At 43.4% G+C, this 13,556-nt stretch overlaps 1 protein-coding gene across 8 annotated transcripts in view; it reads left to right on the forward strand.

Annotated features, from left to right (window-relative positions):
- The window catches only part of RAF1 (Raf-1 proto-oncogene, serine/threonine kinase), a 65,580-nt gene that overhangs the window by 14,603 nt on the left and 37,421 nt on the right, over window positions 1-13,556 (forward strand). For 3 of the 8 annotated variants that reach the window (XM_042026697.1, XM_042026698.1, XM_042026702.1), the window contains exon 1: window positions 12,930-13,050. The exons of 1 other annotated variant lie outside the window; for it this stretch is intronic. The gene's annotated coding sequence lies outside the window, so the exon portion shown is untranslated. Of the gene's footprint in view, window positions 1-12,292; window positions 12,316-12,929; window positions 13,051-13,556 lie in introns of those variants that run through there. 4 more of the 8 variants (XM_042026699.1, XM_042026700.1, XM_042026703.1 and 1 more) reach the window with 2 other exon arrangements.

Here is a 13,556-nt window from a genome sequence, read left to right on the forward strand (position 1 = left end):
TACATCACTCCATGTGACTCCTTGGGTGGCTATTTTTGTAGCCTGTGGTGATATCACTGAGTTCCTAGAATCACGATGATAAATTTTAGCACTGAACATTTATTTAGTTGAGGAACTTCTGTATTTTTTTTTTTTTTTTTTTGACTGCAGAGTTCCTCATTGTACTTCTCTTTTCAGCCTGGCTTTCTGCAAACTGTGTTTACCACATTGAGTGGAGTCTGCTCTACTCCCCAGAATACCTGCATGGGAAAATGTTATTTCTCTTTCCCATCCTCTTTTTTTTTCCCCCTTAATTTGTGAGAAATCTGGCATGAAAATCCCATGTGTTTTAAACCTGCTTTTTAAAAACACATTGCACACTTTCATGGGGCTTTGTGTTGCCAGGCTCTGTATAAACAAAAACCCTGAGTTCAACATCTTTTTATATTCTTCATGGACCTTTATTCCAGAAATTGACACTCCAGATGTTTCTCTGGGATTCACCTCTCATTTTCAAGGATTTTCAAGTTATTTTTAGAATTTTTGTAAACACAGCACAGCTTTTTAACCCTTTAAATTAAACCATGTGGGTTTTCTGCTTTACTGTCAAAACTGTTTTAAGTGTTTTTATGTCATATTGGTATTTTTTCTGTGTTGGAGAAGCAACTCTGTGTTTATCCTACTTAATGAAACAAAGGCCAAGCATGGCAAAATGTGCTCTCCAGGATTTTGTGAGGGAACAAGAGCATCACTAAAGCTGAGCCATAATTTTTCTGAAAAGCCTAGGCTGTCCTGGCTTAGCAGATCCAGATTCCAACAACTATGGAACAGATGGAGAACAGATCTGCACCTAAATCTTGTGTCCTAAATACTTTTCAAATTAGGAGATGCACAAGTAATTTATATTAATAATAGATTGCTTATTTTTCAATAATATTGATTTTATCAATCTATGCATTTTGAAGTAACAGCTGAAGGGATAAAATGCTTGCAGGTTGTTTAGCTCAAAGATGCTATTCTAGAGACTCAATGTAATCTAGAAATTTTAATTCAAAAAACCCAAAAAACAACTAAAGGGATCTTACCCTCCAAATCTGAACAGGATGAACAAGGAGCAATGTTAGCTGCCAAGAAGTCATTGTGTAAGTCATAGTGTAAGTTGCTTCTAAATGGCAATTTAAAAGCCCTTGGCTCTGGTATTTCAAATATAAAATCATAGCAAGCTGAACACAAATCCCAAAAGGCAACTTAGAGAAAGCATAAAAGACTTTCAAATGCCCAGCAATAGAAAATCAGCTTCCAATTCAGGAAAACCTTTCATTGATTGCTACATCACTGGAAGTCAGAGTGGGAGAAAACCCTTTTCTGTTCACACACAGCACCCTTCCTGATCACCTCTCACTGGATTTGTCGTGGTTTGATAGAGAATATCTACAAATACCCAGCACAGTGCTGACTTTCTGAGTTTCTCTAATTCTCACTCAAATCTTTTCAGTCCCTACAAGATGACTATAGAGGCATGTGAGTGGTGCTTGTCCTATGGAAATAACTGTATTTTTTCTCTCATCCTTTTCTCTCCCAGCTGAAGACTCCTAATGCAGTTAGGTGCTTATCATGTAGGAGCTGGTTTCTATCTCTCCAAATCCCTGGTGCTCTTTTCTCTTCCTCTTAATTTTGTTACACATAAATTGCAGGGCACAAACAGACCTTCCTGCTCTGTTCAAAATGTGGTACAGCCTTAAATCCTACAATTTAAGTAAATACTCTCTTCTGTTCTGTTGTCATCTCTCCCACATCCTAAACTCCTGATGTTGTTTCTTGTTTTAACCATTGCTGAGCACTGAGCTGGCATTTTTAGGGAGCTCTGCCCAGTAAATCCCACCTGTCTTTATCTGGTTGACAAGAGCTAAAGCAGAAGCCCTGGCTGCTAACACACAATGCAGGCTGTCTTTTCCTAGACCGTTGCTTTGCATCCACTTGCATGAGGTGGAATCTACTATTTCATCATCTAATATTGCACTTTTTCAGTGGCTGCGTTTTAGCTTCAAGCATCTTGAAAATTTTGTTTATCAGCAAATTCTCTTGCCTTCCAATTTACTCCTGCTCTTATTTTTTATGACCTTTTGAAGAAGTCACATGGGCTTTCTTCGAACAGGCTAATACCTGTGGCAGGTAAATTAATTATAATGTATATGGGATTTTGAACAATGGATTAAAAAAGAATTAACAGCTTGAGCTCTGACTGTACATCATGATACTGCTGCTCATGTGAGCGCGATAAACAGCTGAGTAAGCAGGGCTGGCCCTTGAGATCTACTTTGCATATGCAAAAGCTGCTCTTTGTGGGATCAGTTTCCAGCTGCTCAGGCTGCAGTTTCCCAGCCAATAACTCGGCTCCGTGGGCTGCTGCCAGATGGGGAGATTCCAGTCCCTGCACACCTCAGCCTTCCCTGGCCGTGCTCACGGAGCGCTGCGATGGAGTTAGTCAGGAAAACATAAAATCTGACTCACGGTGCGGTGCCCTGAGCGCCGATCCAGGGTGCGAGAGGCAGAGGCTGCAGCTGGGGCTGCAAGGGGAAAAGGGGCTGTCCCTCTGGCACCCTTTGGATTTTAGCTCCTCGTCGAGTCTTGTTTTACAAAATATTAACTTATTTGAAAGACTGCCCAGGTTTCTGCTGCAGCAGAACAATCCCATTTACTCAGGATACAATTGTACTGTTAAACTGCACCTCAGCCCTAAAGCATAGATAGCACTGCTCCTACTTTTTATTCACGGAAGGAAAGATGAGGCTCAGAGAATTTAACCAAACCCTGGTTTTCTCCATGTTGTCTTAAGCAAATCCTGGTTTTCACACTGCTGCAGAGGGAAACTTGAGCCCTTGACAGAGCCATGGACTGCTTGTCTGCACTGTCAGACCTGTGAGAGCATCACTCGGGAGGAGGTTACACTCACACCGCTGCTGCTGGAAGGGAAAGCTTGTGCCTGGAAATTAAGCCAAAAATTGAAATGTTCTCTGAGGAAATACGAAGCCTGACTCAGTTAATCCGTCTGATAGCGTGAGTCTAGTAAGAATAACTCGCCAAGCTTTTTTAGCATAATTCTGTGAGTTCTCTGAATGGAAAGGCACCCCCCTCAATCCTGAATGCTGAATACAGAATACCAAGCCCAGGAGAAGCTTAAAAATCCAGCAATTGAGGCTGTTTGAAGGTTGATGTTGGTGGAACTGAAGGAACTGCATGGCACATCAACAGCTGCTTCCCTGGGACACACTGCCTTTCCTAATGACATTCATTAATTTGAAAATGCTAATGAAGACCAGGGCTGTTATGCCTTGTAGTAAATAGTTGTGGCAAGAACAGTATTTATAGGGCCTGCTGCTTTGAAAGTTTTCTACTGCATTCAGTCACTGTGGAAGGATAATTCTGTACTCTTGCCTTCTGTGATAAAAGTTTTCTTGGAACTGCTGTTCTTTCAGTGAGGAATGCAGTATTGAATGGAAAACTACCAATTTTCATAAGAAAATAATTGTTAATTTTAACAGCCTGCATAAAGGATTCTTTACAATACTGTTCAACTTTGGCTACCTAGGATTTTATATCTTTGTCAAGTCTTTTACAAAATAATATTTTCAATATGTTGTTATTCTTTGAAAGCCCGCCCAGGTTTCTGCTGCAGCAGAACAATCCCATTTACTCAGGATTAGTAAATTCTACAATACCAGCTCCTTCCAAGTAGTGCTTTCAGACCGAAAACTGCAAAGTAAAGGTGATTAGGACATCTTGGCTGCTTGCCAAATTCCACAGCAGGCTTCCTTGGCAATTCTCATCCCAACTGTTTCATGTGAGCTGTTCTGCAGCAGTCGCACCTTCCTCTAGGAAAAGAGATCTTACAGAAAGGGAGTCTGAGCAGTTCCTACCTCTCGCCTATTTCATTATTTATTGTTCCATATCACTACACAGCAGTGGCATATTTTGTGTAAATTCTTTCCATTACTCACAAAGCCACACAAACAGCTCGGAGCTTTCCTCAGAGAATTCTCAACTTCCTGCAAAAACAAGCAACAAAAAGCTACCAGGAAAAGTAACCAAAGACTTTTATTCACTTGAGTCTATTTCCTATCCCTAAGAGAAACTAGGATTTTCCACGTGCTTAAGTTAAATACTCAAGTGAACTACATTACATTAAACTAAATAAATCCATGCTATTTTGTTGTGTCAAATATGAGAATGGATCCTATTTCTTATCTTTACTCAAAGACTTCCTAAGGTTGCTCCAGAAATGGGAACTCCTCTTGAGTAGCTCTGTTTTATACAATCTCAATAATACACTTTACTCTGATAGACCTAAAAATCTGAATTTAGGCATTTGGTTGTAATGGAAATATCCTGAACCATCCTAGTTATAAGAAAAGCAGGAGTGACAATTTATTTCATTTTATAATATATTTAATTTATAATAATACATATACTGCATATTATAGTTAAAATATTATTAAATTTGCTTATAAAGCATGCAATTTTTATTTTGAACAAAACTATGTCTACAACCATCAATACTTCTTTAAGAATAAGTGCAGTTGACTGTTTTCAAAAGATAAGTGAAGAGGAAGAGGGGGAAAAAAGAAGGCAAATAATTTTGCTTGCATTCTTGTCAGCCAAAAGCGTGATCCTACTTGAAAACTTGATATATCAAAATCCATTTCTTGAGGAAATAATTTATTGCTTTGTACTGAATGTTTCACCCAAATATTTAGTAAAAATAGCCAATCTTGAAGTCTGAAAGCTACAAGAAGTTAGATAATTTCCCCAGAGAGTGCTGGGGTGAAGCATCAGAAGATTGCCTGCACCAACATATCTCTGGTCACACTGTTCCTCATCCACAAGAATAAGGTTTTCACAAGAGGAGGAGAAAATCCACCGAGGTTTATTCTCAAAAGACAGCCTCGAAAGAGGTGTATCTGTCAGGTGTGTCCTGGGGAGATGTCTCAGCCCTGAAGCTTCCCAGATGGCAACAACACCTCGGAGTTTCACCCTCCTTCCCTCAGCAGAGCCTTGGCCTTCCTGCAATTCCAGAGCCACCAGAGAGCCCCAGTGCCTGTGCCACTGCAGTGACACTGCTCAGAATGAAGGTGATAGCACGGGATCTGTGTAAGAACTGAAATGGGGGGATGCTGAAGCCATCAAACCCCAAGTTGGAATTATCAGTAAACGCATTATTACACACTGGCAACAAAACTTTGCTATTCCTTTCCATCCATTCAGCGTTGTATGTGATAAGAGGGAAAAAGAGCCTTTTATTCTAGAAGTTAGCGTGTGAACATAGAATCAGTTATTCTAAGTTACAAATACTTACTTTATGAAAAACAAAGGCTTCAGCTTGGCTTAGATTTTGCTTTTTTGGGTATTTTTTGGCCTCGCTATCAAATTAAATGGATGTCTCAGCAATAATGTTCCAGCAGTTACTCAAGTCCTTATGTCACAGTTCCATTTATAGGGAGGGCAGAAGAAAGCCTTGCATAATTTGTTGCTAATGCAAAGCTTCTGTCTCCACCAGAAATAGGTTTGAGGGTGAGGAATGTCTGAATAAATGAATGTGAATACCTGTGAGTATTAGATGTGTATCTCCAAAGTATTAAAAGTACTCAGGTACAAGCAGACATGTCCACACTCATTTCTCTGCAGTTGCTGAGATTGAACAAATCTCCTAACGCAGCACACTGGGCTCCTGCACTGAGCTCCAGCAGGAGACTTGTATGTTTGCATTCCTTTGGCCTGATGTCTTTGCTAATTACTGCTCAAGTAATTTACTTGTTTTGCTCATAGCATTGTTTTGGGTTTTTATTATCTTGCAAAAAGAAATTAAAAAAGAAGTTCTTTCAAAAATAAGACCGAAGTGAACATCTTGTATTGGAGGCTTTAATCATAGTTCAGTAGACTTTTGTGTTGTAGCAGAAGCATGTCCTGATGTATATAATCAACCTGATTACCGCTGTCCAGTCTGAGAAATGAATGTGCAACAGCAAAAAAGGCCTCAGCAAATGAAACATCTGACAAAAACATCCCTCACCTTTATAAACAGACACCAAACGAGCCATATCCATGTGCAAGTTTTTAAAACATAGCATAGCTACACTGGTGTACCATGTTAGAGCTTCCCAGGGGGAATCTCCCAGTGCCTTGTGCTGGGACAGAACAGTACTGGCCCCTGTGAGGGATGTGTCCATCAGCCCAGAGGGAAATGCCCCCTGTGCAGCTCAGGGGAGCTCTGCCTGCTCCGTGCTCTGGACAGGGCTGGGAGGAACCTACCCTTGTGCAGCCACCAAGCCTCATCAGCTGCATGACCAAAATCCTGCCCTGCTGGCACATTTTCCTGAGTGAGCTGCTGCTGAAGGCAGGTGCTTGCAACATGAGTTTTAATTGTCCTAGCCCTCAAAGCACAAATTGCTCTATAGGACACGGAGGACAAGAATCAAAGGCCGGCTACAGCAGGGGTGTATTGCCAAAAGTAACGCATCCCTTTGATCACCTATCTTTGTTTATCTGAATGTTTGAGATGAACTTGAAAGACAATGGATAAATAGGCTGCAGCTGAAAGCAAGATAGCTTTTTTTTTCTTATTTTGCATTGCTTTTTTGTACCAGAATCCAGTTAATGAGAGCATTTTAGCCATGTGCCTGCATTCATGCATTTCTCTCAGCGCATGAATGCAGGCACATGGCTAAAATGGACTTTTGTCTTCTTGCTGCCTACATGAACCTTTGAGTGGTGCAGGTATTTATGACCTTATACCCACATGCTAATTCGTGTGTGTTATCTGGGAACAGCAGAGCTGCAGAGCAGTTGGATGGATTCACTGGCTGCTTTGGGTTTCCTTGTCTCTGGAATCTGCCTTTGATAAAAGCCGAGAGTGATGGCGGCAGGGCAGCAGTGAGGGTTTCTGTGCACAACACAAACACATCACACGGAGAGCAGAAAAAACCACTTGGGCTTTTTGATGAAGAGACAGAACAAATATGATTCGTGAAGAGATAAAGGAAGGTTTGTGTGTTTTTCAGCTACAGTCTGCTACATGTGTGCACAGCCTCCTATCTTACCCTGTCACTACTCATTCCACACTCATGATTCCTCACAGAAAAATGAAATTTTGTTGTCATCCTGTACATTATTACAATGAACAACTGCAATTCTTCTGCTTGTAGAGAAACTAAATATTGAATGGAGTTCATTTACCACGAGAAATTGTCAATGCACAGCTTAATGCCACACTAAATAAGATGATAAATCCTTTATGTAGCTCTTTATCAGGTGTAATTGCTCTGCTGCAGAAGAGGTTTTTAGGGTATGTTCAGGCTGGGTTCTAAAAATGTTTGTCAGGAAAGAGCTATTTATGCTTTGTTATTTTTAAACTGCAGTACCTAGCTCTGAAGAGATTTTGTTGTGGTTAGACTTTTTCAGAAAGTCAAAATAAACCAAATAAACCAGTTTGGTTAGGTTTCAAAAATAGAATACATGTGTAAATCAAAGTGCTGTATTTATTGTCTCTGCAGTAGGAATGACTGTTTAAATAGACACAAATTATAGCCTAGATTTTAATTTTTTTAAAATATTTTCCTCTTTTTGGATCTCAAATAATGCTTATTCAGACTGACTTTTTATTCACTGTGCAGGTGGCACTCATCAGTTCAGCATCTCCACATGAAATTTATAAAACATTATTCTAAAATTATTTCCATGCTTTGATATTCTCAGTACCCAGTGCTATCCCAATTAACCTGGTGCATTTGTCTTGTGCTCTTTGAAACTTCCTATGTTCTGAAAGGAGATTTACCCAGACTCTCAATCCTTTCCAAAATTATTTGGAATTTAACTGCTATTCCTCCAACACATTCCCAGCTATGGGAAAAAAACCAGTTATGGTCATAACTGATAAAATACATCTGTACCTGTCAGCCACAGCTTCACAGAGAGCACTTTGAAGCCATGTGGCTTCAGGGATATTTTCTATTTGATTTTTCTCAGCTGGTCTGTACAAACAAATGGGGGCACCAAGGTGTGGAACAGCAGAGGACTCAGAGGACAGGGGCTGGGTCATGAGGGAAAATGGTTTGTGAGCAGGACCTGCACTTGACATCTCAGGTTTCAAAGCTCTGAGCAGCATTCTTGCATGTCACAGCTTCTTGTCACACCAGGAGAAAGTTAAATCTTGGTCATAAGTGCTGCAAATGACTATCTAAAATTCAGGAAAGCCGCTTAGCTCAGCCTGTCTGGAGAGGAGCCTGAGAGAACTGGCTGGGGGAGAGCAGTGCCTCTGAATTTTCCTAGAAGCAAATTGCATTTCACTGAAATTGGAGAGCCAGCAATGCTCTGCTGCACTGCACAGAACAAGGCCAGAGACACTGGATATCTGCAATACCATAAATGACAGCAGCAGCTAATGCAGGACTGGAAACTGCTGGAGAGTTTGTTGAAAATTCTAAGAATCTTTCATGTAAGATTATCAGTGAGGAAGGGCTAATATAACTTTATTTTTTCAGCAGGAGGTTGCTGTTTACTGTTTATAGAGCTGCACTCAGAATAATTTAATTACTGCAAGGCGTAATGAAAAGCTGTTTCAATTTTATTCTGAAGTGTTCCCACACCAACTGGTATTGAAAAGCTACATAATTGATGTTTTCATCCAACATATTTAATCTTAATTTTATAGAAAGACACCATATAAGTATGAACACCTAATAGATATAGTAAAGAGATGGAATTAATTCTAAAAGAATATACAATAGAGGACAATAGTCCTCTATGGAATAGTGATTTTTAGATAAACGTGTTTCTTAAATGAAAGCATTAAAGCAGTGAAAAGAAAGGGAAAAAATGAAGATACTAACTTCAATTTCTATACAGAATAAAGCAGTGAACAGATGAGGCAAAACTTGTTGGCAGCATTGTGAAGGCAACCATGGCCCAGTGACTTCAGCTGGGGGTGTAAAATGTAACAGAAGAACTTTGCAGGACAGCTCTTGGTAACTTAAAGTACTCAAACCGAATTTCCCCTGGAAGTAAATAAAGTGAATTGAAGCCATCTGTGCTGTCATTCCTTCCCACTTCAGTACGTGTGAGGTGTATCAGCCTGTCCTGTGTGCATGGCTCCACCTTACACCGGCATGAAGATTCATTGGGCAAGTCCTGGGGGTTGGGGATACACAGACCTGCACAGAGCCTGGCTGGCTTCAGTGGATCTGCTTCCAGAATCCAGCCTGTCAGGGAAGTAACAAAGTCACTGCAAGCTTCATTTATCACCAATTAGATAAAAAGTGAAGCTTCTGGAAGGAGCTGACTGTTGTGTGGTACCTATGGGAAGTCAGGTGTTATTTTCATGTGGAATAGAGAGACTCCCAAGATTTGGCTGAAGAGCTGCTGGACAGGGTGAGAAAGGCAAGCACTGTAACCAGCCCAACAGCAAACACCTTTAGCTGGATATGGATAAAGTAAAAAGTTGACAATTCGTGCAGGACAAAGCAACAAAAATAATGGTTTTCACTCCAGCAAAACAAGTGTACTGCACTGTTAACAGCTTCATATATAAGATGTCCTGTTGTTGTAAGGCAATTTATGCAATTTAAATTCTCAATGCATGAAAAACCCAAACTAAAAATTATATTCCACTCCCTTGAACACTTCAGTGACACGGGAAAATAATAAAGTCTTTCAGCTGGATGATAAAATATAAATAGTTTATGCATCATCATACGAATAAGGGATGCCTTATTTGGCTTCTCTTTTAGGTTGCTAATGCTTGATTTGTTCAAGGCCACTTTCTTCATGATCTTTGTATGCTGGACTTCTTTTGTATCTAACTTGACTTAAATTTTTTCCTAAGCAATGTTCTCTTAGTTAAAAAAAAAAAAATTATGCAGGAGTAAGAGAATAATTTGCAGCATAACCAAACCTTGCAGAAGGACAATGCTTTGACTGTGGCTCAGAGGGAAGCACCCTGGATAAAATGGCAAAGTTTGTCTATAGCAGTCCTTGGTTTGAGGAGGAAGGAAGTAAGATTTGATACCCAAAATTCCATAATAAAGTGAGTATATGCATTTCTTCTTTTTTCCAGCCAGCATTCCACTCCTAATTTTTGCTGCTCATTCTTCTGAGGCTTATAGGTATTAAGGGTACAATTAAGGTTATGTGGTGCCACTTCAAACATTTGATATTTTTTGGAGAATCCCCAAGTAATGACAGCCAAGTAGACTGGGAACACAGGAATATTGCAAATGGAAACACCACAAATAAGGAAAGGTTTCACTTTTCCATGCTCCTTTCCAGCAGGCAATGTGAAAACTCTTCTCAAAGATGGGGATCATCCCTCCCATTTTGGACTGGGAGGAAGCTGAGGTCCATGAGGCTGGGATGGCTTTGCCTGTGTGACAAACCCACTGGAGGAAAGGGAATTAATCCCCAGGGCTACAACCACCAGGCAGACTGGCCTCACACCTCCAAAGAATGGTGCTGTCACTGGGCCTAAAGCCCAGTGGTTCTCGTTTTCCTCCTAATCACGCCTCAGGCTGCTTTTTGTGCAGGTAGAAGACACCCCAGAGAGTGAAAATGTAAGATCTGATTATATTCCTGGACAAATGAAAGTCTAATACCTGGACATTCACACTTTAGACATCTAATCCCAAACATAAACCAGATCAACCTCGGGAAGAATGCTGGTAATTTTCAGTTTATTTTGGACAGTCTGTTCAGTTTTCATTTCCCTTCTACTTCAGTGCTGTAATGTTTCAGTTTCCTTGTTTGCTTTTCTGTTTCTTTCTTGCAATTATTGTCTTTCTTTGCATGTGCTGCATTGTTTAACTCGAAATTTGGCTTGCTTTCCTACAGATCTGTGTTTATTTGCTCCATGACTACAGCCCTGTTCTAGTCTTTTAAAAGAAGTTTAAAACTTTATGAAAGGTCTTTGTCGAAACCTCCTTTTCTTGAGGTGGTTTTTCCTGTCTTCTTTCCCTCTTTCTTTTCAAGCTCCTCATTGTACTTATATTTTATATTACAGTATTTTAAGATCCTTTTGCATATTTTGCTAGAATCTGTACTACTCAACCATATTACATGGACATGCTTAGTCTAAAACCATGTGAATATTTATTGTTCACACTGCTTTGAGTGTAGTTCTGTATTTTTTTCTCCTGGGCCGAGTTTTGCAGTCAGACATATGGATATGACTCCTGTTAAAGTTGCATAAATAAACTGGGTCTGTGCATCACGGGACTTTTTCAGTTTAAATGTGACATTGAAAAGTTACTCTATAAGAATTCGAAAAGAAAGATTCAGATTTTAAATTTTGCCGTTGGTGGATACCACCTTGGTCTGGATTTGCCATTTTGGTAGGTCTGAGCCCATGGCAACGGGGAAGAAGAAAATAAGAGAATAAGATCTTTTAATAGCTGGCATCTCCATGTGGTTTGTCTCGTAAAAGAGTGCTACAAAAGCTTAAGTATTTCTTTTAGCAATGTCCTCTAAATTGAAGGCATTATTAGACTGGAATCAGTGGTCACTTTCAGAGTATGTGGGAATCATGGTATTCTAGAGACATGGAAACTTCTGTTCCAGCCTTCCAGAGCTCCTGGTTGCCATCCCCATTTCAATCCCCTATGACTTGGCAACCCCACCTCTTCCTGGAGGTCACCAGTGCCTAAGGACTCTCTGTGTTTTGGGGTTATTTTCTTATTTGGTGCTTAGGAGAGGCAAACCCAACAGTGCTGCTTTTTCTTTGTCCTTGCTATGCCTCTGAGGTTAACGTGACTTCAGCTGAACTCGGGTTTTGGTTTCTATCAGAACCTTCTTCCGCAGAGAAATCCAAAATAAGGCTGAGAATTTTGCTGGAGGCTCTTTTTTAGAGTAACGCTAATTTAATTAACTTACTTAATGTAACTTACGTGACTGTAAATGCAAACGTGTAATGCTCTGTAAAAACAGTCCTAGGAGAAATGTTTTCCTCTGCAATGGCTATCCCGAGAAGCTGTATTTTGGGGTGATAATTTGTTTACTATTTTGATGTGCCATTCTGTATGTTTTCAAAGCTAAAATAAGCGAGCTAATAGCGAGCAGAGCCCTTTGGTATCCCTACTTTTCCATGGACGCTGTGCTGAGTAACACAGGGATTGCTGCCTGACAGCTGGTCGCTGTCTCCTCCAGGAAAAGAGCTTGCACGCTATTTTTTTTTATTTATTTTTTTTATTTCTCCCCAGATACCTTTCCCAGCAGCTCACACCCCACCCCTCAGCACGTACCGCCCCTTGGGAATTGCTGCCTGCTCCCTTCAGAGCCAGGGTTTGCTTTGCACAGGTAGGACAGGGCTTGCTTTGCCCAGGTAAGGCAGGGCTGGGCTGGCAGAGGTAGGGCAGGGTTTGCTCAGCTCAGGGCTCAGGGGCTCTGCTCCGGCAGCGCGGCCGATGCGGGTGTCGGACCCAGCCGGTGCCGGTGCCCACACATCGGAGCTGACGCGCTGCCGATGCGCCCCGCTTAATTAATTAGCTAATTAATTATCAAACTACTGAGGGACTCAGCCGAGGCAGGGCTGGTGCGGGTGCAGGGAGGCGGCCGGCTCTGGGAGCGGAGGGCAGGGGGTTGCTGTGAGGCGGCAGCGCTGCGGTTGCCTGAGGGGAGCCGGCTCTGCCGCCCCATCAGCGCCCGCTACAGCCCCCGGCGCAGCGGCTACGCTCATCCCGCACTCCCAGGCCGGGCAGGGCTGGAGGCGCAGCGGCGGCGGGATCCCATCGGGATCCCATCGGGATCTCCTCCTTCCCTCCCTCCTCCCTCAGCCGAGCCCGCGGCGTCTCAGCCGCTCCCAAATGGCGGCGGGGCGGAGCGGCCGATCGGCAGCTCGGCGCTCCCCCCGCCAGGCGGGGAGGCGGGAGCGGCCGGGCAGACGGGCGCAGGGACGGCGTCGAGCGCCGAGCGGGCGATGGGCGGGGATAAATGTCTGCCTGGGCGCGGGGCCGCCATTTTCTCTGAGGCGCGGAACGAGCGGCGCCGGGCGGGACCGGGGCGCGGGGGACCCGCCAGGGGCCCGGCACACAGGTACGGGTGGCGGGGGAGTGCCGGGGGGAAGCGGGAGAACCGCTCCCCGTATTTCCGCTCTTTGCAGTGCTCCGTTCCGCGCTGGCGCCGCTCCGGGCTCGGCCCCGGGCGCGCTGACCCGGCCGCCGCCTTGGCCGTAAGGGCGGGTGGCCGCTCGGCTCCGGCAGACACTGGGGAAGGAGGAGGAGAACCGGGCGGCTTCGGGCCCGCGGAGCTTCGCGGCCGGATCGCCCGGGCCGGGCCGGGGCTCCCGCCGCGGGGACGGTGCCGGGAGGGCCGGGGCGGGGCGAGGGTGCCCGAGGGTCGGGGGGGAGCGGGACTGGGTTGTGGCCGCCGCCTGTCAGCGCCAGCGCGGAGCCGCGCGGGTGGGCCCGCACCGCCCGGGGAGAGCATCCCGCAGCCCTGGAGCCGTGCCCTGTGCAGGGTGACTGAGAGCGGGCATCCTGCAGCCCTGGAGCCGTGCCCTGTGCAGGGAGACTGAGAGCGGGCATCCCGCACAGCTGGAA

Source organism: Corvus kubaryi, unplaced genomic scaffold, assembly GCF_017639235.1.
Source record: "Corvus kubaryi isolate FWS band 111438036 unplaced genomic scaffold, C.kubaryi_AGA036_p1.0 37285, whole genome shotgun sequence".
NCBI classification, from domain to species: domain Eukaryota; kingdom Metazoa; phylum Chordata; class Aves; order Passeriformes; family Corvidae; genus Corvus; species Corvus kubaryi.